The sequence below is a fragment of the Myotis daubentonii genome, chromosome 2, assembly GCF_963259705.1.
Source record: "Myotis daubentonii chromosome 2, mMyoDau2.1, whole genome shotgun sequence".
Lineage (NCBI taxonomy): Eukaryota > Metazoa > Chordata > Mammalia > Chiroptera > Vespertilionidae > Myotis > Myotis daubentonii.
Genome location: NC_081841.1, coordinates 177,336,340 through 177,363,820, shown reverse-complemented (window position 1 = coordinate 177,363,820; position 27,481 = coordinate 177,336,340). Strand labels below are relative to the sequence as shown.

The window sequence follows — 27,481 nt, the reverse complement described above, 5'->3', positions numbered from 1 at the left end:
GGTCGTGTCCAGATCAAGAGTCTTCAGGCTGTACTCATTCCCTAGGGCTGCAATGGGAAGCACACAAGTGGCATCTCTCTGCATTTCCCGACTTCAGAATTAAAAGTTAATAATCAGGATAGCTAAGAAGATTCAGTAGACACATGTCATGATTCTAACGAGTGACAAAAAGCATAGTCTGAGGTTTAATTATAATATTAAAAATTGAGATTGTCTAAAAAATAAACAAATGGGACTACATCAAACTAAAAAGTTTTTGCACAGCAAAGGAAATCATAAAAAAAGAAAAGACAACCCACTGAAAGGGAGAACATATTTGCTGATACATGTGATAAGGGGTTAATATCCAAAACAACCCAATTAAAAAATGGGCAAAGGACCTGAACAGATACGTCTCCAAAGAGGACATACAGATGGCCAACAAACATATGAAAAGATGCTCAAAATCACTAGTCATCAGAGAAATGTAAATTAAAACCACAATGAGATATCACCTCACACCTGTCAGAATGGCTATCATCAATAAATTAAACAACAAGGGAACCCTTGTATACTGTTGATGGAATGCAGACAGGTACAGCCACTGTGGAAAACAATAAGGAGTTACCTCAAAAAGTTAAAAAAAGGAATTGTCTTATAACCCAGCACTCCCACTTCTGGGAATTTATCTGAAGAAACCCGAAACACTAATTCAAAAGAATGTATGCACCCTTATGTTCCTTGCAGCATTATTTACAATAGCCAAGATTTGGAAGCAGTCCAAGTGTCCATCAGTAGATAAAATAGCGATGGGTACACTTACACAATGGAATAATACTCAGTTGTAAAATGGAAGAAAAATTTACCCTTTGTGATAGCATGGATGGACCTGGAGAGCATTATGCTAAGTGAAATAAGCCAATCGGAACAAGAAAAGTACCATATGATTTCACTCATATGTAGAATCTAATAAATAAGCTGAACTAACAAGCAAAATAGAAACAGATTCATAGACAGAGACCAGGCAGACAGCTCTGGTGAGGGGAAGAGTGTTGGGGAAGGTGAAGGGATTGAGCAAGAAAGAGAAAGAACTCATGGACACAGACAACAGTGTGGTGACTGCAGGGGGGTAGGAAGTAGGGACTGGAAGAGAGGTTATAGGGTGGATAAATAGTGATGAAAAAAACAAAGAACAGCCCTAACTGGTATGGCTCAGTGGACAGAGCATTGGCCTGCAGACTCAAGGGTCCCAGGTTTGATTCCAGTCAAGGGCATGTACGTTGGTTGCAGGCACAAACCCAGTAGCAGGTATGCAGGAGGCAGCTGATCGATGTTTCTCTCTCATCAGTGTTTCTAACTCTCTATCCCTCTCCCTTCCCCTTTTTAAAAACATATTTTATTTAAAAAACCAATAAAATATATTTTAAAAAAAGAACCAATAGTAATAAAAATCTAAATAGCCCACATCAAATACTTTGCAAAGGTAGCTGCCTATACAGAAACACTGTTAAAACCTTAGTATAAGCTGAATTAAAACTGAAATAAAAGCCATGAAAAATTCTCCTAAGATAAAATCACTTCTCTTTTTACTAGTAATAAAAAGTTCTATAAAAAGTAATATGGAAAAATCTCCCTATAAAGCACTATAAAGAGAAACAAACACATATTCTTGAACAAACTAGAAATTCTAGTTGATTCTATTTTGCTGTTTTTACATTTTTTTATTTTAGAAGTTATCAGCCAATAACAAAAATATTCCTATGATGCACAAGCAGAAAGAACACAGGAAGAACACTATTGCAAATGATATCAGTGTTTAGTACCAAAATATTCAAGAAAACTTCAAAATTCAGAAAGTCTCCTAGAAGAATAGGAGGTAAACAAACAAACAAACAAAAAGCAGTCAGGAATTTAAAGCTTTATGAGCATCTGAATAAAGTCTTTAAACATGTTAGGTGAATCTTTAAAGCTCAATCATGTTCATTTAAGGTATAGAAGCACTTATTAACATTGGCAGGGTCAGACTTGGGTGTGATTAGAGGGGGGAGGGGGAGGAGGAGGAGGAGGGATTAACTAAGCAAACTGGATCATCTCCACAGAGCTGTGATTTAGATTTTAAATAGCAGTTCCCCCTTTCCTTTATTACATCATTTTTAAAAAAGAAATCACTTCAAAAGAATGCACCTTTTTATCACAAAATACATAAGTCTAATGCTCATTTCTTCTGTGTAATTTTTTTGGATTTTTGCTACTGACAGAGCTGTTAGAGACACACATTTTTGTTCATTATGTGAAATGTGTTGCTCTGATCAAAAGCGTAATAAGGATTATATTTGCTGTCTAGTGATGTTGTGGAGAAGACAATTTAATTCAACAAAAATTTATTGAGTCCATATTACATATTCTGTGGAGGTGATTTGAAAAATACTAAAAAACCCATAAAAACAAAGCAAAGGCAAACAGACGTGGTCCTTAGCATCCAACCAATTTAACATAGTATTACCCAGTCATATTTTGAGGTCTAGTCACAGAAATCCATGCAATAGCATATAATATTACATAAGGTGGTATAGCATAACATACTAAACATATGATAGAAATATATGTTTATATATAATATTCGATGAAGCCAGGTTTAGTAAGAAGAGCAAGGCATGCCTGGTTTAAATGTCTCAAAGTGGTCTGTTTTGCTGGTTTGTTTTTTAATCCATTCAATTGTAGTTAGCAAAAAAAGTCCTCAGTCCTCTTCCCCTTTTAAATATCAGTTGGTTTGGCTATGAAAGCAGAATTACTTATTTTTAAAAAGGGAAAATCCTAAAGTATTAACAGTGTCTTTACGTGTGTTATAAGATTATGAATACATTTATTTGTATTTTTCTATATTTTCCAAAATGTTTATCAGAGCATATACTAGTTTTATAATGACAAGGTGTGTGTATATGTACTAGTATGCAGATAAGCTATCTGATGTCCTATTAAAATAAAATGTGTGTATGTGTGTGCTGATAAGCCACCCAATTTCCCCACTAAAATAAAATGGCCCACAAATCATACCACCTATTTTGATACATCACTTTAAGACCTTACTCTGAACTTTTGGATTTTTCCTCTAAACACTATCCAAGGCCAAGGGGGAAAAAATTATATCTATATCTATATATCTATATATCTATATATCTATATATCTATATATCTATATCTATCTATCTATCTATCTATCTATCTATCTATCTATGTATATATATATAAACACTAGAAGTCGGGTGCACAAAAATTTGTTCACTTGGGGGTAGGGGGGTCCCTCAGCCCAGCCTGTGCCCTTTTTTAGTCTGGGGTCCCTCAGGGGTACCCACTTGCTGGCTTAGGCCTGCTCCCCGGCGGATTTGGCCTAAGATGGCAATCAGACATCCCTCTGGCAGCCCAGCAGCCCTCGGGGGATGTCCACTTGCCAGCGGGGAGCAGACCTAAGCTGCAGTCGGACATCCTTAGCGCTGCTGAGGAGGCAGGAGAGACTCGCACCACCACCGCTGTAATGGCAGCCATCAGCCTGGCTTGTGACTGAGCAGAACTCCTCCCTGTGAGAGTGCACTGACCACCAGAGGTCAGCTCCTGCATTGAGTGTCTGCCCCCTGGTGGTCAGTGTGTGTCATAGTGACCAGTCATTCCCAGTCTTTCTGCTGTTAGGGTCAATTTGCATATTACCCTTTTACTATATAGGATAGAGGCCTGGTGCACGGGTGGGGGCCGGCTGGTTTGCCCTGAAGGGTGTCCCGGATCAGGGTGGGGGTCCTGCTTGGGTGCCTGGCCAGCCTGGGTGAGGGGTTGATGGCTGTTTTCAGCTGGTCACACCCCCTTCAGGGTGGGGGTCCCCACTGGGGTGCCTGGCCAGTCTGGGTGAGGGGCTGGGGGCTGTTTTCCGGCTGGCGGGAGACTGAAGCTCCCAGGCTCTTTTTTTTTTTTCTATTCTGGGATTTATTTAACTTCTATAGTTGTCACTGGAGCTGAGAGCTGGCTCCAGCTCTGAGGCCGTTGCCAGCTCTGAGGCTGTGGCTGACTGAAAGCAGGTATCTGGGTTTGTTTAGATTCTATAATTGAAACTCTGCTGCCATCACTGGCGCTCTAAGCTCTGAGCCCGCTGGTGGCTGAAAGCAGGTACCTGGGTTTTGTTTAGCTTCTATAATTGCAACATTGTTGCATCTGGAGCTCAGAGCTGGGCTGCAAAACCTTGGCTTCCTCCATTGCCGGGGCAACCAAGCCTCATGTTCACTTCAGCTGCGTGGCTGCCGGCCGCCATCTTGGTTGGCAGTTAATTTGCATATCTTGCTGATTAGCCAATGGGAAGGGTAGCGAAGTTACCGTTAATTACCATGTTTGTCTATTATTAGATAGGATATATATATATATTCTAAAGGTTCTTTTAGAATCCTCAAAAGTTAAATGTAGGTGGGTATTCTTTCCAATGTATCTTCATATGGTGTAGGGACAGATCTCAAATCCTACCATGGGTGATCATAAAATAACACCACACAACAATTACAGCACTTTCTAGAACATCTATTCTGGGAAGATAGTGCAGTCTATAGGATATTCAATAAGATTTCAGGAATAATATCAGAGGATACAGAATTATATTTAGAAAAAGAATATAAGCTTTCTTCACAGTGGTAGTACCAACAAAGAAGGGAGGTGAAGAATAAAATATAGTTTTTAGTGAGAATTCTCCAACTGCAACTTAAAACCGATACCAAAATGTGCAACATACTAGGAAGAGAGTTTTTGACTTTTTCCCTTCATTCACCCAGTGACTGTAGTATCTCTCCCTTTAGTTATTAAGTGCATACTCTTCAATGGTCATTGGCTGATAGTGAAACACTGTAGAAAAATCCTGATTCTTTTCTCTGTTCAACATGTTTGGTGTGTGTGTGTGTGTGTGTGTGTGTATGTGTTATTTTTAACTTATTGTAGCTGCAGAGCCAGCTCAAAATGGTCCTATCCTGTTTGTCGAGAAGCTAAGTTATTTTTCAGGGGCAGCAGACCAGGACTGTGGGCCATGCCCCCAAGCATGAGCAGAGGAGAGAACTTTGGCCTCCAGCTGCACCCCAAACCAGAGTCTCGCCGCAGCACCCCACACTCACAGAATCAAAGGACCTGAACATGATCGAAACTTGAACAGTGAAACACTTTCAGAAGCCAAGGGCCCTTTGTTCTGGAAGATCCGGTGTTGATGCCCTTTATAGCCAAGTTCCAAGATCCTCCAATGAAAACTTGCCTCATCGGCACCCTGCACACCTGTTTCCTAGCTCCTTACAAACCCTTCACCTAGTCCAGAGAGCAAGATGGATGTGAGGCACCATTTTGTCTCCCATCTTCTCGGTTGTCATCTTCTCGATCAATAAAACTTTCCTTATTCCGTACTCTAACATTTTGAGTTTTGGCCTTTCAAAGTGTTGGGACTTCAAATCTACTCGGCTAAATCGGAGTTCCCCCAATACCACCCTTACCTCTGGAGGTATCAGATGACCCGGGAGTCAGCCAAATAGTTAGTGAAATGACGTTTCTTTTCTTTTTTAAATTTGTCTTTATTGTTAAAAGTATTACAGGTGTCCCCCTATTCTTTCCCCCATTGACCTCCCCACCACACCCACTCATCCCAGGCCTTCACCACACTAATGTCTATGTCCACGGGTTATGCATATATGCATATTAGTTCTTTAGTTGATCTCTTCTCACCCACCCACCCACCTTCCCCCGCCTTCCCTCTGAGTTTGGACAGTCTGTTCCATGCTTCTATGTCTCTGGATCTATTTTGTTTATCAGTTTATTTTGTTTAGGTTATAGAAACCATATTTCTAAACAACATTGTTGAAAGCAGTGCCTTTAGGTATGAATTTCAACCCCAGTTCTGCCACTGGATTCTTTGAGCTTCAATTGAGTCATCTGTGCATGGGACATGGCAGTTCCTAGCTGTTTCTGTGAGGGTTAAATGAGCCATTACTTGTGAATGCTCAAAACAGCCCTGGCCCATGATAAATGGGAGACAAATGGTAGCTTTTTACTTAGTATTTTTAATAATAATTTTATCTGTCATTTTAATACCAATCATTTTTTTAATAACAATTTACTCTTGGTTCTAATTCTAAACATACTTTTAACATTCCATGAGCAGCTGTGGTTTTCCAGCTCCCCAGAGCCAAACATAACCGACTTTAGTGTATTGTGACAGAATTCACACATACCAACTCAAATTAAAACTAAATGTTAATTGTAGCCCAATAACATGCTAATGAACACAAAGGAACTATCAGGCACTGCAGTACTACACCTTAGATTATGTAAATACCATTCAATTGGTTCTCATCAAGGGTTTGTACTGATCCTGTCTTTTATTTTGCTTCTGATTCTGTCTTTTATTTTCTTAATTCCTTGAAGTTATATACCAGAGGGTATAATAGAATACCAAAATTCAAGGAAAATTTGATAAAAGGACCAGAGAAATATAAATCTGAATGAAATCATTTTAAAAGAGAGAGAAAGAGAGAAAATTGAAATTTGATTTTATCATTGAAAAGATAGGGACAACTGCAGGTTCAGAGGTGCTGTTCTACTTGGAAACTGCTTAACTTCCGAAGTTCTCTGATTACCACAAATTTTCAGGATTCAACTTGGAAATCAACTCTTCCTGGAGGCCCCAAGCTCCCTCCTGGTGCTTCTGTAGCATCCCAGGACAAGGGTGCCTTAGTGCTCACCATCCTGAATTGGAAATCAGCTGTTTATCTGGTTTCCCTGCTATTCTGCAAGCAAGGTGTTCTTTTTCCTAACTCTATCTGTTCTTACTACCTCAGCATTTGATTCAATAAATTCCTATTATAACAAAAGTAAATGACAGGAATCTGTGTTGGGACTGGAGTTATTGGTGCAATGGCCAATGCATTAGTCTTGTGAATTTGTCTCCTGCATTAGAGGGCAACTCTTGAACGGGAAGAGGGGCCCACTTTTCAGCTTTCCATTCCTTTGTAAGCCCCAGCACTGTTCTCTGTCTATGTTGTTCTCCAAAAATGCTTATTGAATTAAATTAAAGATAAGGCATGAAGAAAGCACAAAACTAAGACATTGACAAATTAAGATAACCAAAGCAAGCTACACGGGGAAAGTCACTTTAGCCAAAAGGCCCTGGACAATTATTTAAAGAAACTAGACTGCCTTCAGGGACTCTTTCAAATGCACATATTTAATCATCTAATGTGTAAGTCAAATCTCAGATATAATTAATTCAGTGTGCCTTAACCGTTTTTTTTCTTAGTTCTTCTTTGCATTTCAGCTTTCATTGCATGGGGCTAATCTGTACGATGGCTCCTGGTAGCTCCATATCTGTGAATACTAAGAAAAAAAGAAGGGAATTTTTGGGGTGTCCCATGATTAGGGCACCTTTGGTTTCAGTTAGATAGGTATGATTTCAATGAATCTAAAAGCGTGCTTAGGTCTGTGGCTCCACATTTCTAATTTGCGAGGAAAACACTGTTGGATTTTACAGGGCGGCTGCTGCTATTCTGAAGGTCACGTGTTAGTGCCAAAGTTTCTGTTTGGAGTGGGTGACAGGGGGAAGATGTGATTTCAGGCTTTGACGCTGACCTTGAATTCCTCACCTAAAGAACAAATTAAATAGATCTCATGTGATTTGGGAGGAGCAAATCATTTTTCTTTAGACTATGAAAATAAGAACACTGCACATGGCTTAGGCTTTTATAAGAAACCCAGTGAGGAGGTAAGACAGAGGGAATGGCCCCAAATAAAAACCCAGAAGTCCTCTCCAAGAAACAGCATGACGTTCTGAATATAAATTGTCTACAAGTACCTTAGAAGAAAATGTAACACTTATGCCTTTGCTAAAATGATGAATATGTTTCTTCTCTAAGGATTATTTAATACTTACCATAATTTTATTATAAATGGTCCAATAAAATGCAACAATAAGTTATGTGCTATATTGGGAGGACAACTCATTTATGAGTAATGTGGTAATTTGTAAAACTAATGGGCATGTTTATGAGCTTAAAGGGTTCTAAAGAATAAATAAAATACAGTAACAGACAAAACTGAGGCATTCGGCATGAATGCCAGGGGAACTACATTTTAAGACAGTTTGCAAAGTATGTAAATGTGGCCCTTCTTAGGGTCTACTTAAGTGAGAGAAAGGGTAGCACGCTGTAAAGGAAATGATGCTGACATCGAAGCTGAGGGCCTGCATTATCTTTGAGCACTGCCATTCACAAGGTTTTCTAAACCTTGGTTTGCTATCTTTGGGATGAAGGGGTCAAAAATTCCCAATCTTTAAAAGATTATTTAATGCGTACAATTTTAAACTAAATTTAGTAAGTAATACAGCATTCATAGGTGGGTATTTGAACTCAACTTTGTCTAAATTTTTATTGCTTTTAAGAAAATAAAAAAGATTTCAAAGGTTAGCTTCAGAAATATTAGCTTTTAACTATATTGTAATACATGTCGAACTTTGCAAGTGTTTTTATGATGTGCATATTTACGTTGATGTTGCTGTTTTTTACTGGAATGCTGTTTTCAGCTGATGATTAATGTCCTAATAACTTGTTTTTTTTAGTGTGTGGCTCTCTCAAACAAAAAAAAGAAAAGGTTGCTTTTGTATATTCATTATGTCTACCTGTCTTTGGCAGGAGGTGGATCAGTTTTGAGGATGGATAGCTTTGTGGATTCGGGAATGCACACAATGGCTCTATTTATGCTTCAATCTAGCCTCCTGTCCCTGACAGAGGTACTGTTATCAGTAACCCATGAAATGCTCCTTGTTCTTTTAATGGATTTAACATTCAGGGGGTAATGCTGTTTATGTTCTTTTTAGGTATACTAAACTTACTTTCCCAACCTCTTCCCCTCCAAAATATAATCACGGAAGGGGTCCCACTTACTCTGTGAAAAACAAGTGAAGCCCTGCATCGTAAAGTCATACCTGGAAATTTGAATTTATAAAAGCTCTTATTAACCTTAAGCTCTGTGTTTTAATTGTTTTATAAAGGGAAACAGAGATCTTAGGGTCAAGCTGGCATACCAGTCCTAGGTGAAACCTAGGAATTAATACTGATATTAAAATCAAAATAGAGGAGTGAACACTTTTTACCAGCATAACATGTGGAAGAGGAAATGACTACATTCCCTGTTATAATTTTTCAGTTTAGCTTTTCATTTTTATAAGTGTGACATTTTTTAAGTCATGATATTTTGGCTGTGCTTTTTATAATATGCTATTTCACATTATAACTTTAAAAGTTAGAATTTTAGTTGGGGTCATGTGTTTTTAAAGCACTTAGATTTGGGGGGAGGGGGTCACTGGTTAGTATCTGTATGCTGGGTATATAGTGTTGCTTTACTAATGTGGAAATCCAGACAGAGTCATGGGGTCATTTTCTAATTCTTGTATCCCTCTTCCTTCTTAGTTGAGTATCTGGTTCACAGTAGGTGCTCAATATCTTTCAAACAAATCACGATTGAGCTCTTCAAGTCCCAGAATGAGATTCAACATTCATAGGAATAATAATGCTTCAAGTCAACAGTACAGGAACATCAACATCTGATGAAATACTTAAAAGATATCTGAACCTATGCAATTTTATTTTATTTGCAGTTATCTTCCAAATTGTTCTGCCCACCATGTTTACTGAATTCTAGAACCAACTCTTCAAAATAGTCTGTTTACTTTAGAAAACATATTCATAGGTTGAGTTTTGATCAGGTGTTTGGTGGGTTTCTACAATTTACTCTATTTCGTCACTTGACAAAGTGACAAATTAGCTAGTCTATAAAAATTAATCGGAGAAAAAATAATTGGTCTTTGTGCAATGTAAATGCTGTACCTTTCGAATAAATCTTCTGGAAAAAATACTCTCGACTTTACTGGCTAATTTAGAAGGGGGGGGGGGCGGGCAACATTAATAGCTGTAGGAGACCCAGAGGTTGGGGAGAGGATGTGGTGCTGTGATTCCATAAAGATCTTTAGACATGGAAGAGATCTTGGGGTCTCTTTACCTTCCTCATTTTAAAAGTAATGAAAACAAATTCTAGGTAAAAAATAAATAAATAAATAACCTCTTCAGGGAGCTTCCACGAGACCCCAGCGTCTTGGTTAAACTAGAACACTCAGGGATGATGAGAATCTTGATGACAAGAACTTTCAAAGCTTACACATATTGAAAAGGAAGAAGCACACTTTGATGAAAACATGTCATTCCTTTGTCACTTTGGTGTTAGGCCTGAACATGTGAGAAATACCAGTAGTTTCAGGGAACTAGGGCTACTCTGATCCAATCTATATATACATATACATATACATATACATATACATATACATATACATATATAAAAGCCTAAGCGACCGTCCGACTGTTCGACTGGTAGCCATGACATGCAATGACCACCAGGGGGCAGACGCTCAATGCAGGAGCTGCTGAGCTGCAATGACTTGGCAGCTGTGGTTCTCAGGTGGCGCACCCAGAACCAGAGAGGAGGGAGCCTGATTCCAGGGTCCATCACCTGAGACCAGCCCTCTCGCAATCTGGGACCCCTTGGGGTATGTCAGAGAGCCAGGATCGGCCAGAGCCTCTAGTACTAAATAAATGTATAGGAAGCAAAGAAGAACACTTAGCTAGAATCATCCTTGAGAAGTTTTGAATCCCATCCATTTTGCAGCAGCTTTGCCCCACTGAGTCTCCTACACTGTACATTTCACACCCCAATTGTAAAACGACCAGAATTTCCTTGTGTCTGGAATGACCTTTCCCCATGAGTGTTCTCCACATGTTTCACTTAAAAAGGGGGCAGGGAGGGCTCCAAGGTCAACAGAGGTTACTGGCAGAAACGATTCCCTCTTTACTCAAGTCTCTGAGAAACCTCTCTCCCACTACCCATCTCTTTCTGTCTGGCACTCATGTTAATCTCAGATTTCCTAAATTATTAGACTATGAAACCTTTTTTCTTTTTCTTTTCTTTCTTTTTTGCATAACTCTTGCCCAGGGTTCTATAATTATTTTGAGATGCAGCCAGTTTGGATTTCAACACTTCTGACTCCAGATTCAGTGCCCTCCCCTATTTATTGTGTTGTGTCTATATATTGGACTCTTAAACCAATTTTCAGAAAATGATTCATTAAAATCACAGATTTTTTCTTAATGATCTTATGCATACAGAGAATGAAGACCATTCACAAGATCATCATTTACTAAATTAATTAACATTCAAACTCGAATAAAACTTAGTACTTGTATTGTAGAGCTGTGTTAACAAAATGTCCCCAGAATACAGCTTGTTAATTTAGTCATTTTAAGTTATTTGTATCTTCACCAATGAGTTAGTATTTTCCATGTAAAGTGAAATAACTATCACAAGCACAGAATAAAAATCTTTATTTTTATTTTGAAATTTTAAAGCCCATTATGAATTACTAGAGGTGAATTGCACAATAATGCCATAAAAATAAAACAGAAAATATTTAAAGAGGTTTTCTGCATTCCAGAAAATATATACTTATCACAGATCATAAATGCAGTCCTGGGTAATTTTAAACATATGGTGGGTTTCTTCTTAAGTACTTATATTTTAGGAACCTTAATTGTGCTTTAAATCATTTTCTCGTCACAGAATAATTTTGCCTTGAAAATTTGTGTAGGTAGTACTGCTACTTCTTTTCTCATAATATTTATGGGAGTTGGATTGGCTTATAATTTGCAATTCATTAATTCAGAATATAATTTCCCATAACTGAGGAGTTTCTTGTCTAGTTATTCAACTCAATAGTGCTTCATTACGTTAAACTATGAGCTGCAAAAACAAACAAATTATTTCTGAAGCACTTAACAGTCCATATGTTACAGAAACAGCCTGTGAAGGTGTTATACTTACTCATGCCTATAAAGCAATGCTTAGTATTTATTACTCAACTGTCAGAGTAGCTATAAGCTTATTAAAACTTTTCTCTACTCCCACCAGGTTTCTTAACAAAGCAGAGTGACTTCATGGTCTTTTACTCTGAAGAAAAAATATGCCACAGGACCTTGCAGTCTTTAGGGTGAGCTGGTTTGATGTTATTTGCCTTCATATTTATAGTAACTGAATAGATTTTTCAAAGAGGTTTACTATTCTAACTTCAAAATTATATTTTTGAAGCCTTAGTCCCAACCTCCTCTCCTTCTGACAGCCCTTAGGATCGTGTCCACACTCAGATGCCTGCTTAGGCCGGGTTTTTACGTCTGCTAAGCACACTGAATATATTTTCTGTTCTGAGACTGTGGTATGGCATTTACACTTACTTGCTCTTATACATTTCTTTCAGAATTATGATTTATTGCCCATTGCTTCACTGTAGAAAACCAAGAGTATGAAAGTTAACAACCTTTCCTTTGTATCCCATCAACTGCCTGCCTGACGTAGGAAACTAAGATGAAATAAAAAAGCGAGGAGGCCTTGTGGACAGGGTTAGTTTGAAATAAAAAAGTTAGCACTGACAGTGAAGTGGTTAGAAGTTCTTTCTGCTTAAAAAAAAAAAAAAGCAAAAACAAACTTTATATCCATTATATATTGCATACAGGAATGTTCATTTCAGTATTATGTATAATAATAAAGACACCAAGAGATCTTAAATGTTAATCAATGGTCCATCCCCCAATAGTATGATCCCATTGAAGAGCTTTATATACTAACATAAAAAGTCATAAGATACATTAAATAATAAAAAAGAAATCTGAAAAATGGTGTGCATATGATTCTATTTGTTAACAAAAGTGATGAATTCGAATTATCTATTTGCTACTATATATATGTAGAAGTTTCTGGAAAGATTCCTGCTCCTCCTCTTCATCATCATCATCTCTTAATCATTTATTATGTGCCAAGAAATATGCTGAAAGCTATACATACATACATTCTTTCAGCTAATCCTCACACTGACCCACTGGGTTAGATATTAGCATTAACTCTGTAATAGATATCTTGAAATGCAGGAATAGGGGCTTAAGTTATTTGCCCAAGTTTCCAGGGCTAATCACTTATGGTGCTGGAATTAAAATCTAAGCAGGTGGTTTCCAACCCGGCTCTTTTAATAAGCAAGCATAAACTCTAAAAAAGCTTTAAAATACGTGTTTGTAGAATGACTTTAAATTGCTTCAAAGATGCTGAAACCGGTTTGGCTCAGTGGATAGAGCGTCGGCCTACGGACTGAAGGGTCCCAGGTTCGATTCCAGTCAAGGGCATGTACCTTGGTTGCGGGCACATCCCCAGTAGGAGGTGTGCAGGAGGCAGCTGATCGATGTTTCTCTCTCATCGATGTTTCTAACTGTCTCTCTCCCTTCCTCTCTGTGGAAAATCAATAAAATATATTTTTAAAAAATTGCTTCAAAGCCTAATTTCACTTTCTCTCTCTCTTTTTTCTCTTTATTTCGTCCAAATTCTTCAATAGAAAAGAATCAATTTCAGAGTTAAAAGAAATCCTGTAGGCCAGTGGTTCTCAACCTTCCTAATGCCGCTACCCTTTAATACAGTTCCTCATGTTGTGGTGACCCCCAATTTCATTGTTGCAAATTGAACATAATTAAAGCATAGTGTTAATCACAAAACAATATGTAATTATATATGTGTTTTCTGATGGTCTTGGGCGGCCCCTGTGAAAGGGTCGTTCGACCCCCAAAGGGGTCTCGACCCACAGGTTGAGAACCGCTGCTGTAGACACACAATCCAAGCCCCTTGTTTGTTTAATTAGCTAATTAAATAATTGTCTTTCTCAGTGCCCCTTTTCCTTTTTTAAATATTGAGGTATAATTACGTGCAGTAAATATGCACACATCTTCAGTTACTGTTTGGTGAGTTTTAACAAATATCCACACCCATGTAAACAACACCCAAGTCAACATGTCATCACCCTGAAAAATTTACTTGTTTTTATTCTCTCTCTCTCCTCCACCAAGGCAACCATTACTCTGACTTATATTCTCATAGATTAGCTTTATCTACTTTAATTCATAAGAATGAAACTTCACTATAATGTATTTTTTATGTGTCTAATTTCATTCATTGAGCATGATGTTTGAGATTCATTCATGTTGTTGCACAAAACTCTTATTTTAGAAATGAGGAAAAAATGTAGGAAGTGAACTACTTTGTGTGGAAGCATGCTAATGGAGAGAGAAAGGACAGGGACTATTATTAAAAATTTTGCCTCTCTGGTCCCCTATACTTTCCATTTATCTTACTGACCTCCTTCATTTTAAGGAGAAAAGGGTCTATTTGGCCTTTCTTCATATCACCATAGTCCTAAAAGGAAATTATTAGAGCCTTTCAATTTTGTTTCGGGATGTTTAATTAGGCAGGATCTAACAGAAAACCAGGAAAGAGAAACCACTCTAGATGCAGAGTGGTTTTCAAACAGAACATATTTAATGCAGGGAATTAGTTATACTGACAACAGCATTGCTGAGAAGCCAAACTGGAGATGGAACCATGATCCGGAAATTAATGAAGGAGGCCACTAACTCTGTTACAATATAGGGACAACAGGAAAAAAAGATACCCAAGAATAGAAGCCAGAGTTTGGTGAGGGATGGGACCATAGAAAGGTGAAAGTGCTTCTTTCTTTTTCTGGACTCAAGAATACCTTTGATGGGTTGAAATGACCCAGAAGCTAAAAGATTAAGGGATCCTGGGAAATGTAGTTCTCTACTGTATGGAGGCAAGTAGAGAAAAGAGGAGGAATAGATCTGAGAGTAAGCAGCACCTGGCCAGCACAGCTCATAGCTCACTCATTATAGTTTCCACTCATTCTGAGGTTGAGGATAACGGAGAGATTCCTTACTCTTCGTGAGCTCTAAATGTGGAGTAATTATAGCACATTTTAAAAATGAGCTAAAAGCACATTATAAATAACTACACAATCCAATATAACTTAATAACTCCACAGTGCAACCATAAAACTTTAAAATTTAGAAGAGAGCATTTAGTTTGAATCTTTAGTTTCTTGCTGAAGATAATTGAGATCCATACTAATTAATGGGAACTTCAGAGCAATGCTCAGAGATACTAATGAAGATAGTGCTTTATGTGTTTGAGTAATATGAGTGTGGAAAGGAATAATTATGAAAAAAATGGGAATCTAAAACATGATTGTGGTAGTCGCTGACATTGTTTGACACAAATTCACAACTGGAGGTTTCCACTCCTTCTAGATCAGCCGTGGGCACGTTTGAAATGAATAAAACTAAAAAAAAAAAAGGACCGTACCCGTTTATGTAATGATGTTTACTTTGAATTTATATTAGTTCACACAAACACTCCATCCATGCTTTTGTTCCGGCCCTCCGGTCCAGTTTAAGAACCCATTGTGGCCCTCGAGTCAAAAAGTTTGCCCACCCCTGTTCTAGATAGAGATACGCCAATGGGAGGGAAGATGACAACTTGATACCAATGACTAGTAGAGGCATCGGTGTTGTTTGCCAGATCTTTCCAATTATCTCAATTTCTGGTCAGATGGTAGGGTTGCAATTCCTGGCCCCCTTGTGGTTAGAAATGTTCTGGTTAGTCAGTTTTAACATTCTTTCACTTCCAGGATGGAAAAATTAACGGTCCATTGAAGACCAGCCAGAACTTGGTTTTCCCTCTGTCAGAGTGACTAGTAAAATTCCAGCTAGCAACTGCCATGTCACCTTAGGTTCAGAGTGAGCACTCACTCACAATACCCATGTAACTTAAGGAAAAACAGAACAAAAAATGCCGGGAGCCGGTCCATGCTTGCTGTTTCAAGGGACTTGGCATATATGGCATACTGTTCTTAATATGTTTGCTCACCTTCTTGGCACTATGTGTTTTAACCAAGGTCTCTGAGAAAGGTTGAATCCCCAGGTAGGGATTTTCCCCTGAAGTTAGGGAGGGAATAAAACCCCTCAACTAAGTGCCAGGCGGGTAATTAATCCCTTTAACTACGAACAATCATGCTTAAACTACATAATCTTTTCTCCCTGGAATGGAGATAAGAAACGCCCTAACCTTTGTAATAGAGATTGATAGGATTGAATCAACTGGTATAAATACAGTTGTAACAAGACAGAAACACTCAGAACTTAGAACAGAATCAAGAAGACAGAACCTACTCGGAGCCTAGAGACAGAGCCTAGCGGGAGAACATGGCAAGGGATCCTGGACTGAACCTGACTACAGAGATTGGCAGGAGAACCTGACTGGAACCTGGACACTGAACCTGACTGGAGAGCCTGGACAGAACCTGGCTGGAGAACCTAGCGAGGGAACATGGCTACAGAACCTCTCTGGAGATCCAGACCAGAACTTGGCTGGAGATCCAGGCTAGAGATCCTAGCTAGGCTGTTGATCAACTGAACGCTGTCTCCGTGTCATTCCTTCTTCGCCGACTCCGTCCACGCCTTTGGGGACCCCTGGACCCGCTGGGGTTGGACCCCGGCATATGGCGCCCGAACAGGGACCCCTAGGTAAGCGCCCCGCACTCGGGACGGATCGGACTCCACCGTAGGAATAAGGTGGATAGTCTTCACCGACTCCGTCCACACCTTTGGGAACCCCTGGAAAAGGATTCCCCTAGGTAAGCCCCCCCCATTGAGAACCCCCACACTCGGGACGGATAGGACTCCACCAGGGTGCTACAGACCCCCCTATAGAGGATAAGTAGGGTAAGAAGGTGGATAGTACAGAACTTAGATTGAGAAGATGTGCCATACTGAGTCCAAAGAAAGAAGACTCTGTATTGATCCTTAGATTGAGAAGATGTGCCATACTGAGTCCAAAGAAAGAAGACTCTGTATTGATCTTTAGATTAAGAATATGTGCCATACTGAGTCTAAAGAAAAAAGACTCCGTATTGATCTTTTAACATATATGCTTGTTAGCAGAGGAATTAAGGTTACTCCCAGTCAGACAGAACATTTTATACAAGAAATACGTCCATGCTTTTCTGAGGAAGGAAAGGTGCCGGAAAGGTAAATGTAGAGGCATGGGAGAAGGTAGGCCCAAGGAGCCTTATCCTTAACCCCACTGCAGCCTTTCCACCCCGGGAAAGTGCAGGATTGGCAAGCTCTCCCTGGGGTGATAGATCAGGACTCAGGTAATAGCAGAAAGCGCCAATCCTACTCTTAAAATGGATACAAGAGAGCGTTTGAGGTTTTTCTTTTTAATGCCTGCTTTTAAAAAATAAAAAAGGGGGAATTTGCCGGGAGCCGGTCCATGCTTGCTGTTTCAAGGGACCTGGCATATATGGCATACTGTTCTTAATATGTTTGCTCACCTTCTTGGCACTATGTGTTTTAACCAAGGTCTCTGAGAAAGGTTGAATCCCCAGGTAGGGATTTTCCCCTGAAGTTAGGGAGGGAATAAAACCCCTCAACTAAGTGCCAGGCGGGTAATTAATCCCTTTAACTACGAACAATCATGCTTAAACTACATAATCTTTTCTCCCTGGAATGGAGATAAGAAACGCCCTAACCTTTGTAATAGAGATTGATAGGATTGAATCAACTGGTATAAATACAGTTGTAACAAGACAGAAACACTCAGAACTTAGAACAGAATCAAGAAGACAGAACCTACTCGGAGCCTAGAGACAGAGCCTAGCGGGAGAACATGGCAAGGGATCCTGGACTGAACCTGACTACAGAGATTGGCAGGAGAACCTGACTGGAACCTGGACACTGAACCTGACTGGAGAGCCTGGACAGAACCTGGCTGGAGAACCTAGCGAGGGAACATGGCTACAGAACCTCTCTGGAGATCCAGACCAGAACTTGGCTGGAGATCCAGGCTAGAGATCCTAGCTAGGCTGCTGATCAACTGAACGCTGTCTCCGTGTCATTCCTTCTTCGCCGACTCCGTCCACGCCTTTGGGGACCCCTGGACCCGCTGGGGTTGGACCCCGGCAAAAAAACCTTTCTTGTTTCAAGTCACTGAAATTTGGCAGATACAGGGATCTATGGCATTCTACATAAGAAGTACACAACTACAAATAAATCAGCTTGCAAATGATTATTATTTATGTTTTCCTTTGTGGAGTAATTATGAAAATATCCCCATTTAAAAGATCAATAACATAACTGATTTAATGACCCAAGCAAGAGAAGATGGGTAATCATGTCCCTGATAAAATAGATGTTTCCTAAATTTTTATCAAAAGCCTAAGGCATTTCTCCTATAATAAACACAACCTAACAGAAGACAAATTCTAGTCCTAAAAATATAACTTATGCATAATTAAGTGTTAAGTAAAAGTGTCGAGAAAAGATAGATGCATAGAATAAATACATCACCTCCTAAAACAGAATTCCATTTCTTTTAAGGGAGCATATATAATCAGTACTGTAGACTGAATGAAATTGTCTACAAAACAACCTAAGTTAGTCTCTTTGCTTAAGCCTATAATGATTGAGCTCCATCTAATTCTTAATTTGGCTTTCTCAGACAACTCAACATGGGAAAGGGGATGCCGTGTATAGCAGATAGGAACATTCAGGAGTGAGGAATAATATTCACCCATTTTACCCTAAGGATGAATTTAAAAATAATCAATTTTCTGAACATATTAAGCTAAACTGGTCATCTAAACTGACCTCTCCACATGCTGACCATCTGAATGGTAGTGCACGGGCACTCTTCCTGTTTTTATGAAGCAAAAATAATTCTGCAGAGTATTATCTAACAGTTTATAACTGGGACTGGACTAGATGCCCAAGATTTTTACCAGGTACATCAATGTAAAGGCCCCTTTTAAGAGTGAACAATACGAGGTGCTATATATGCAACCATACATCTTAGATTTTCTGGGTTTCAGAATATTAAGTTCAGTTGTCAGATCCTATGCTCAGATTTGGGGTAAAGAAAAAGAAAGTTACATATTGAGAAATTACCAGTGTGCATTTGTATATATTATTTTTCCTAGAAAAAAATAGAATTATAAGATTTTTTTCAAGATAACAAATGAATGAATCCTATAAATTTTGACTTCTGACCTTTATAGCCAGAAACAAAATACTGTAAATAGATACCCTAGTTCATGCCAACTGAAGGCAATTTTCAGAACAAAAGTATTTTTTTTAGAAATATGGGATTTGATATTGTGAAGTTTTACTTCTACCTCAAGACACCAATTAGCTCAGTCAACTTCTTTTAAAAAATCTTTATTATTGAAAGTATTACATATGTCCCTTTTATTCCCCCATTGACCCCTGCTAGCCCACCCCTACCCCTTACCCCAGGCCTTCTCCACTCTATTGCCTGTGAACATGGGTTATGCATATATGCATACAAGTTCTTTGGTTGATCTCTTCCCATCTAAGCACCATTCCTCTGATATTTGAAAGTCTGTTCCATACTTCTATGTCTCTAGATCTATTTTGTTCAACAGTTTATTTTGTTCATTAGATTCCACATATAAGTGAGATCATATGATACTTGTCTTTTTCTGAGTGGCTTATTTTGCTTAGCATACTGCTCTCCAGGTCCTTCCATGGAGCTAACTTCTTATGTAACCATATATGCAAAAAAAGCTGGTTTACTGGTCCAGAAAATTAGGGAAGAAATAAAAGAAACAGGTAATAAACTTTGACATAATTTTTACCTCCTTTGCACTAATTGAGATGACATTAAATGTTTAGCATATGTGCAAATACTAGATAAGCCAGACATTAATTTTTAGGGGACCTAAGCATTTTGAAAAGAAATGGAAAATTTAATTTCTTCCTGGAAGAAGGTCACTAAAAGCCATTATTATATTTGCTTTTGAAAAAAGGTTTGCAAGGTAAGTGTAAATTTGAAATCAGCCTCAGTATGATAGATGAACATTGGTATTGCTTTATCTGTGTAACCTTGGCCTCAGTTTTTATCATCATCCCTCCCCATATATTCTTTTAATCATTTGAAACATTTTATACACATAAGCTAATTTATATATTCCTTTACATGGAGATATATCCTGTATAATAAAACCCTAATATGCAAATCAACCGACTGGTGGAACGACTGGCGGAATGACTGGATGCTATGATGTGCACTGACTGGTTGGGGCAGCTCCTGCCTTGAGCATCTGCCCCTTGAGAGGGAGGCGACTGGCGGTGGCGATCAGGGGGCAGGACTGGAGAGCAGGCAGCGTCAGGCTGCCAGCTGAGATGGGTGCCAGCAGGGGTTCCCCCAATCGCCTCACCCACTGGTCACTCCATAGATTGGCCCTGATCACTGGCCAGGCCTAGGAACCCTACCCTATATATTGGGAACAGTCACTTAGATTTAAAAATTAAAACCTGGCAAGGCTACTCTAACACTGAAAAAACAGAATGATGAAGCAATGACATGCATGGACTCTGGCTTGAACATTTTGTGGTCAGCCCTGATTCTGACACTTATAACTGTGTGACAAAGCGAATTATTTAACTTCTCTCTGCTTCAGTTTTTCGACCCATAAGATGGGAGAAATGGTACTACTGCCTCAGAAGGATCATGTTATGTACTAATTTTTATAATCAGGGCAAAAAAATGTAGCTGCCCATACAGCAGCAAGATGCCTTTCACCTGTATGAAAAGTATGGTCACAGGTGCATGCAGTGTCCTGGTTTGTGAGAGGGATGTCCGACTGCCAGTTTAGGCCTGAGGGTGCAGTCTGGGCTGAGGGACACGCCCTATGTATAAATTTCATGCACCGGGCCTCTAGTTTATATATAACATTACTGATATTTGTGATGTAATACTAGAGACACAGTGCATGAAATTTGTGCACAGGTAGGGTCACTAGGCCTGGACTGCGATCAGGGCCAATCTGTGGGGTGACCGGTGGGGAGATCAGGGCCCCTGCTCACACCCACCTTGGCCTGGCACTGCCTGCTCATGTGTTTCATCATCCCACCATAGTCCCGCTCTCATTGGGGCCCATTGGGCCTGGCAGCACCTCCACTGCCACCCGCTGCAGTGTTGTGTCACCTATGCCCGCCATGTTTTGTGCCGCCCCCGGTGGTCAGTGTATGTCTAACTCCCGGTTGGTTGAACTCCCGCCCATGGGACAATTTGCATATTAGCTTTTTATTATATAGGATATACAATTACATATTTTATAGGCTATATATAATACTGGTATATAAAATAATCAATTATACCAACTTTCAAGCTTAAGATACAGAACACTTTCTACTGTCTGTGAAACCCCCTCAGTGCTCCACCTCAATTGTTCTATCTACCTTCTCCCACAAGGGGAGACACTCTTCTGAGTTTTATATCTATTATTTCCTTCTGCTTGATATCATTTTACCACATTTTGTTGTTGTCAGTTTACCACTATATTTTGAACTAGCTTAGGTGGAATTATACAAGGAAAGTACATTACTGAAACAGTTGTACTACCTGCACAGTAAAAAAAAAAAAAAAAAAAAAAAAAAGTATGTGCCCTAGTCAGTTTGGCTCAGTGGATAGAGCATCAGCCTGTGGACTGAAAGGTCCCAGGTTTGATTCCGGTCAAGGGCACATGCCTGGGTTGTGGGCTCATTCCCCAGTGTGGGGTATACAGGAGGCAGCATATCAATGATTCTCTTTCATCACTGATGTTTCTCTCTCTCTCTCTCTCTCTCTCTCTCTCTCTCTCTCTCTCTCTCTCCCTTTCTCTCTCTCTAAAAACCAATAAACATTAAAAAAAAAAAAAAAGCATGTTGCCCTAACCGGTTTGGCTCAGGGGATAGAGCGTCGGCCTGTGGACTGAAAGGTCCCAGGTTCAATTCCAGCCAAGGGCATGTACCTTGGTTGCGGGCACCTCCCGAGTAGGGGGTGTGCAAGAGGCAGCTGATTGATGTTTCTCTGTCATTGATGTTTCTAACTCTCTATCCCTCTCTCTTCCACTCTGTAAAAAATCAATAAAATATATATATATATATTTTTTTTTAAAAAAAGCATGTATATATAGACGTGGGCAAAAGTAGGTTAAATTACTAGTCATCATTACCTAAAGAGAAATTGTAAGTACAAATACAAAATAATAATAATAATAATAATAATAATAATAATAATAACACAAATAAATAATACAATAATACATCTATAATAATAAAAGTGTAATATGCAAATTGACTGAATGATTGAACAACAGAATGACCTTCCGGATGACCAAGCTATGATACGCACTGGCTCCAGGCCAGCCAAGACGGGTGCAATGTGATTGGTCAGGAGACCCCACCATCGCCCCACGATTGCCCTGCAGAGGGAGGCCCAGGCCACCCTCTGCAGGGCGATTGATGGGGGGGCTTTGCAACTGATTGCCCCAAAGAGGGAGGCCCAGGCCAGCCAAGCGGTCTCCCCCCACGCCTGTCATCCTCAGAGGGAGGCGACTGGTGGCAGGGGAGAGGGGAGCACTGCACAGATGGTCAGCAGTGGCAGCGGTGGAGGCGGGCTCAGCTTCTGGCAGCCAGGGAAAGTAAAGCCCCGACAGGCCCTGACCACTGGCCAGGCCTAGGGGCCCTATCCGAGGGGTCCTGGATTGAGAGAGGGAGAAAGCTGGGCTCAGGGGACAACGCCCCCCCACCCCACCCCCATGCATGCATTCACATTTTGTGCACCGGGCCTCTAGTGAATAAATAATAATGCAAAAATAAACTTTCACATACAAACTGCAAACATACTTTTACCTACTTCTGCATAAATGTGTGTGTGTGTGTGTGTGTGTGTGTGTCACTCCAATGATTCAGGGTTCTGCCTTCAGTTCACAGTCAGGTCATAATGTCAAAATATCAGCCTTTTTCCACTCCATATTCTGCCATTTCCAATTTCATATCTTCACTTCAGCAACATGTAACTGAATAATAATAGGACACAACTTCTCTCCTTCCAACACCTATTACTTTTGCTCTATCTTTCCAAATGAAAGGGCAAGAGGAACACTAGAGGTGGAACTAACTTTTCTGCAGACATTTCATGAACACATTACCAGGCAGTTTATGTAATAAACTGGGGGGGGGGGGTGGGGGTGGGGGGAAGCAAGTAAACTAGCAAGCAAAGCAAAAAAACACAAAAATACACACCAAAAAAACCAAACAAACAAAAGAAAAACCTAATACAAACTATTCATACAATGTGAGAGAATCTTTATTAGTAGTATTTCTAATCTTTTTATACTTTGTCTTAAATATTAAAGTTAAACTAAGAGCCACAGATGTACTATGTCTTATAAACAAATTACTGAGTTTTACCAAGAGACAACATCTGTGCTCTTTCCATATGTGTCTTATTGTTTTCCTTTTGTAAATGATGGCTACGTGGATTTCTATTTACAAAAACCAAGAACATCAATCCAGGAGCAAAACCGGTAAAGTCTGTCCCATAAAATGTATCATTTATATTTCAAAAAAAGGAACCCAACTTAAACAGAAATTCCTGCTCTAGAAACTAGAGACTTCAAGTATCAGAAAAGCTCATCTCGTGGTACTATAAAAGATGCCATGTTTTATTTTCTTTCAGACTGAGGTTTCTGTCTAGATCATGATATGTTCAATTCAGTGAGAAACATTCAATTTATCACCAAGTACTACTGCTCTTAGAGAAAGAGATTTCTTTAAATAGTTATTCATTTTGAGCAATTCCTTTTCTGAAAGCCACTAAGAGGCCACATAACTTGATCTTCAGGATCATCTTCACAGCCCTGGCAATGCCGGAAACAAACCACCCACGAGAGACCAGCACCGATGCCTCAGCTAGCTTGATCCTGAAAGCAGCCTCAAATTATGTCCCCCAAGTGTTCTCAGATTTCCAGAGCTGATCTGTTTTGTTTTGTTTTCAAATACAAAGGAGTTTAATGAAGCAAGCAAAGAAATATGCATGGTCTAATGTTGTGTAACCAAGCAGCACTGGTGTGCACCCATCCAATCTTATACATTACATTATAAAACTCACGATCTTTCTTATACAGAATAGGGCTCACTAGATATTTGTTGAAAATATAAATGCATTTTTAAAATCAGTTGCTTAAAAACCATTTCTGGGCATTGCTTCCCTACTGTCAATACCAAGGCTTCTCAGATTGTTGGGGGGTTATCACAATTCTTGCTTCTACCACGCTATATATGTCTTTGTCAGGAGTAGCTTTTCCACAGTCACCTCAAACTCATATCTCAAGTTGTATTATTTTTCCTTACGACCATTTCCCTCTTGCCATGACTCATCTTAAGGGATGACACCACCACCTAACTAATTAGTGGAATCAGAAACGTGGGACTTTTGCTGGATATTCCCTCTTGATTAGACCACATGTTCAACTGGTTGCTACGTTCTGCCTCCTAGGCCTCTCTCATATTGCTACGGGACCCTTTCACTCCATCTATGCTGGTGCTTCTCTAGTTAAGGGACTGCTAGAAAAGTCTAACAGTGCTCTTGCCTTTGGACTCTGCCTTCTTCACCCACAAGACTGAAGTTTTGTCACTGTTTAAACCTTTCAGAGACTCCTCAATCCGTGTAGAATGAGATTCATACTCTTGGGTGTGAGCTATAGGGTCATTTCTTATCTACTTTCTCCCTTTCAAGCTAGCCTTCCCACTACCCATTTCCTCCTCACATTATACCTCTGCCATAATTCAATGTTTATATTTCCCTTCCTTCCCTGTGTACCATTTCCCGCTCTTTTGCCAAGTCCTTCTTTCCAAGTCTTATGCCTTCCCTGATCTATTCACATGGACTCATTGCTTCTTCCTTTGTTTTTACACAGTGACTCCTTGAAGGCAGGAATCAACTTTGATCATCTTTGCATCATGGGTGCCAAGCGCAGTGCCTGGCCCATAAGGGCTTTCAGAAACAATTGTAAACGAAATGAATGAACCAAATGACTAAGATGTACACAATTCACAAAACTGAAAGAGAATGTAGGAAATAGGAAACAGAACAAAAACTGGATGCAGATGAAAAAGAATGTTATGAACATGCTTGAAGAAAACCTATATAAATCATGAACTTGGAAATTGCAGTTCCAAGAAGGCTTTTATTACTTTTCAAAGGAATAGTTATGTAGCTACAAAGTCACATTTTGAAAGGTATTAAACTCTCCTAATTGTGTTTTTACAGAGTTTTGTAAATGATTCCCCTCCCCATTTAATTAGTGTAGCTGATTTACCTCCGTAATTCAGGGAAAATATTTTGTGCAACATTCTCTTTAATATTAGCACATTTGTATCCAGAGAGTTTCTATGCCTCATAGGAATATTCTGTGATCTAGATTTAATCTAATATTTGTCTGACTTCACCCACTGAATAAACAGGACTCATTAGTATCACACACACAGAATCTTTGCTTTTCCCGACTGCAAAGCTGACCTTTGAAATGTAATCTTATGTTCTTAAGATTAGCATCCAATATATTACAACATGGTTATAGCAAATTCTTCTTCCTTCTTTCCCTCCTTCTCTTTCTCTACAACAGAGACAAACACATACAAAAACATTGTTGAAGAGCTTGAAGATTTGTGGGATATTTGTGATGCTTTTATCTCTAAGTTTCTGAAAAATGGTACTTAAGATGTTATCTCCTGTTGATATTTATTTCACTAAATCTTAGTAACCAAGACTGGGAACTAGGTATAATGTTTTTTATGCAACAAGACACAACTATTAAAGTACGAGGAATATGCATTAATTTTTTGTGTCTGAAATACAACTACATTTGATATATCTGTTACAGGATTGGAGCTTAAAATATATATTAATAGTTAAACTTTTCTTTTGGAAACTTTTATATTTAGCAAAGTATTGAGGCTTAAAATATTTTTACTTTACTTAAAAATGCAAAATTATATTTAATATTGCCATATATTTTATAGCCCAGGCTTTATTTAAGGATTTTCTAGTGCACATATTTAAAAAATATTTTAGATATTATCAAACATATTTCTGACGTGTTTTCAAATTTGATATTTAAACATTTACTAATTGTGTTTTTCTGTCTCATGACTTTTCCCATTTTTCAATATTTTGAAAAGATTCATGAGATGCAGAATATAACTCACCTATCAGAATGGCTAAAATATTATGAAATGCATTTTTAAATCCTTTTTGAAATATCTCAGTAAGATATTAGCAATAATTACGATATTATTCAAAGGCAAGAGGTATTCTTTTTAGTTTTCTAAATAGCTAAGACAGAAGCTTAGAAGCATCTATATATATAAAAGCCTAAGTGACAAAAGGACCAAATGTTTGGTTGCTATGACACGCACTGACCATCAGGGGGCAGATGCTCAACTCAGGAGCTGCCCCCTGGTGGTCAGTGCGCTCCCACAGCGGGTGTGCCATTCAGCTGACTGACGGGCGCCAAAGGCAGGGCTCACAGCTGGCACAGCCTCTCCTGATTGGGACTGACTGGCGTGAGTCCGCGGCAGGTGCAGCGGGGCAGCGATGAGCGGGGGCAGCAGGCAGGAGTGGCAGGCGGTGTTGGACTGCCAGTTTAGACCCAATCTCCCCAGACCATGCTGAGGGACCCCACTGGTGCACGAATCTATGCACTGGGCCTTTAGTTTTAATAATAAACAACTATAGACACAAACAAATCCTGAAAGCAAGTTAGGTTCTGGTTGTATGTCAGAGGAGTGTCAAAAACCCACAAAGTGAGTAAGTATGACTTCTGAAGAGAGCATTAAAATTCAGCACACACTGCTTCACATGATGCTGAACCTTTATCTGCAAAATGAGAAAGTTGGAGAGATTTTTGCAGCAATTTAAAATATGGAAATAGCCTCTTTTGGCTGATTTATGACGTGTGTGGAGTAGTGAATGAATGAACTCGAGTTTAGCCTGGGAACACTTTTCTACTAAATAACATGTTGGGCTTAATCCTGCAGTATGGTGTCATCTATTTCTCATCTCCCTCCTCTCCCATGCCAAAACTACCCTGTAAAGAGTCTCAGATCAAATAGAAAAGTTGGCCAACAGGCTAGGGTTGTCAGATTGGTCATCCAACACAATTACTAACTCAGGACAGAGCCAAACCTAACACACCTCAGGGAGAGAGTTATTTATAGCACACACTTCTTTAAACTACTCAGCGAACATTAGAGATTCCAAGGGTTTGAAACACAGTACAATCAGTTTAACATGACTTTGGATCCAGGCAGAGGAGTCTGAGTTTGAACGTCTCATTTTTCTGACCAGTAAATCAGACTTCATAGAGGATTAAGTGAGAAAAAGCCTGCAAACTGCCTGAGCAAAACAAATCATGGCACACAGTGGTCTGTATTTTACTTATTAGTTAACATTCTGAGTTTCATTTTCATTTTCATGAACACTGTTTTTCATTGATACTCATATAATAATCCTCTAAGCAGGACCTTTAAAATGGTGATCTAGGTAAAGTTGAAATGGGTGACTTTTCTCCTTATTTCTTACTCCTTTGGACACTGTTCCAACTTGTCTGTACTTTGGTGGTGTCCCATATGGTTTTCAAATTGTTTAGTTGCAGTAGCAGGGTTCTACT

At 39.2% G+C, this 27,481-nt stretch overlaps 1 protein-coding gene across 1 annotated transcript in view; it reads right to left on the bottom strand.

The window, feature by feature from the left end:
* GPC6 (glypican 6) overlaps nucleotides 1–27,481 on the bottom strand; it is a 1,130,094-nt gene that overhangs the window by 257,355 nt on the left and 845,258 nt on the right. The window lies entirely within an intron of this gene.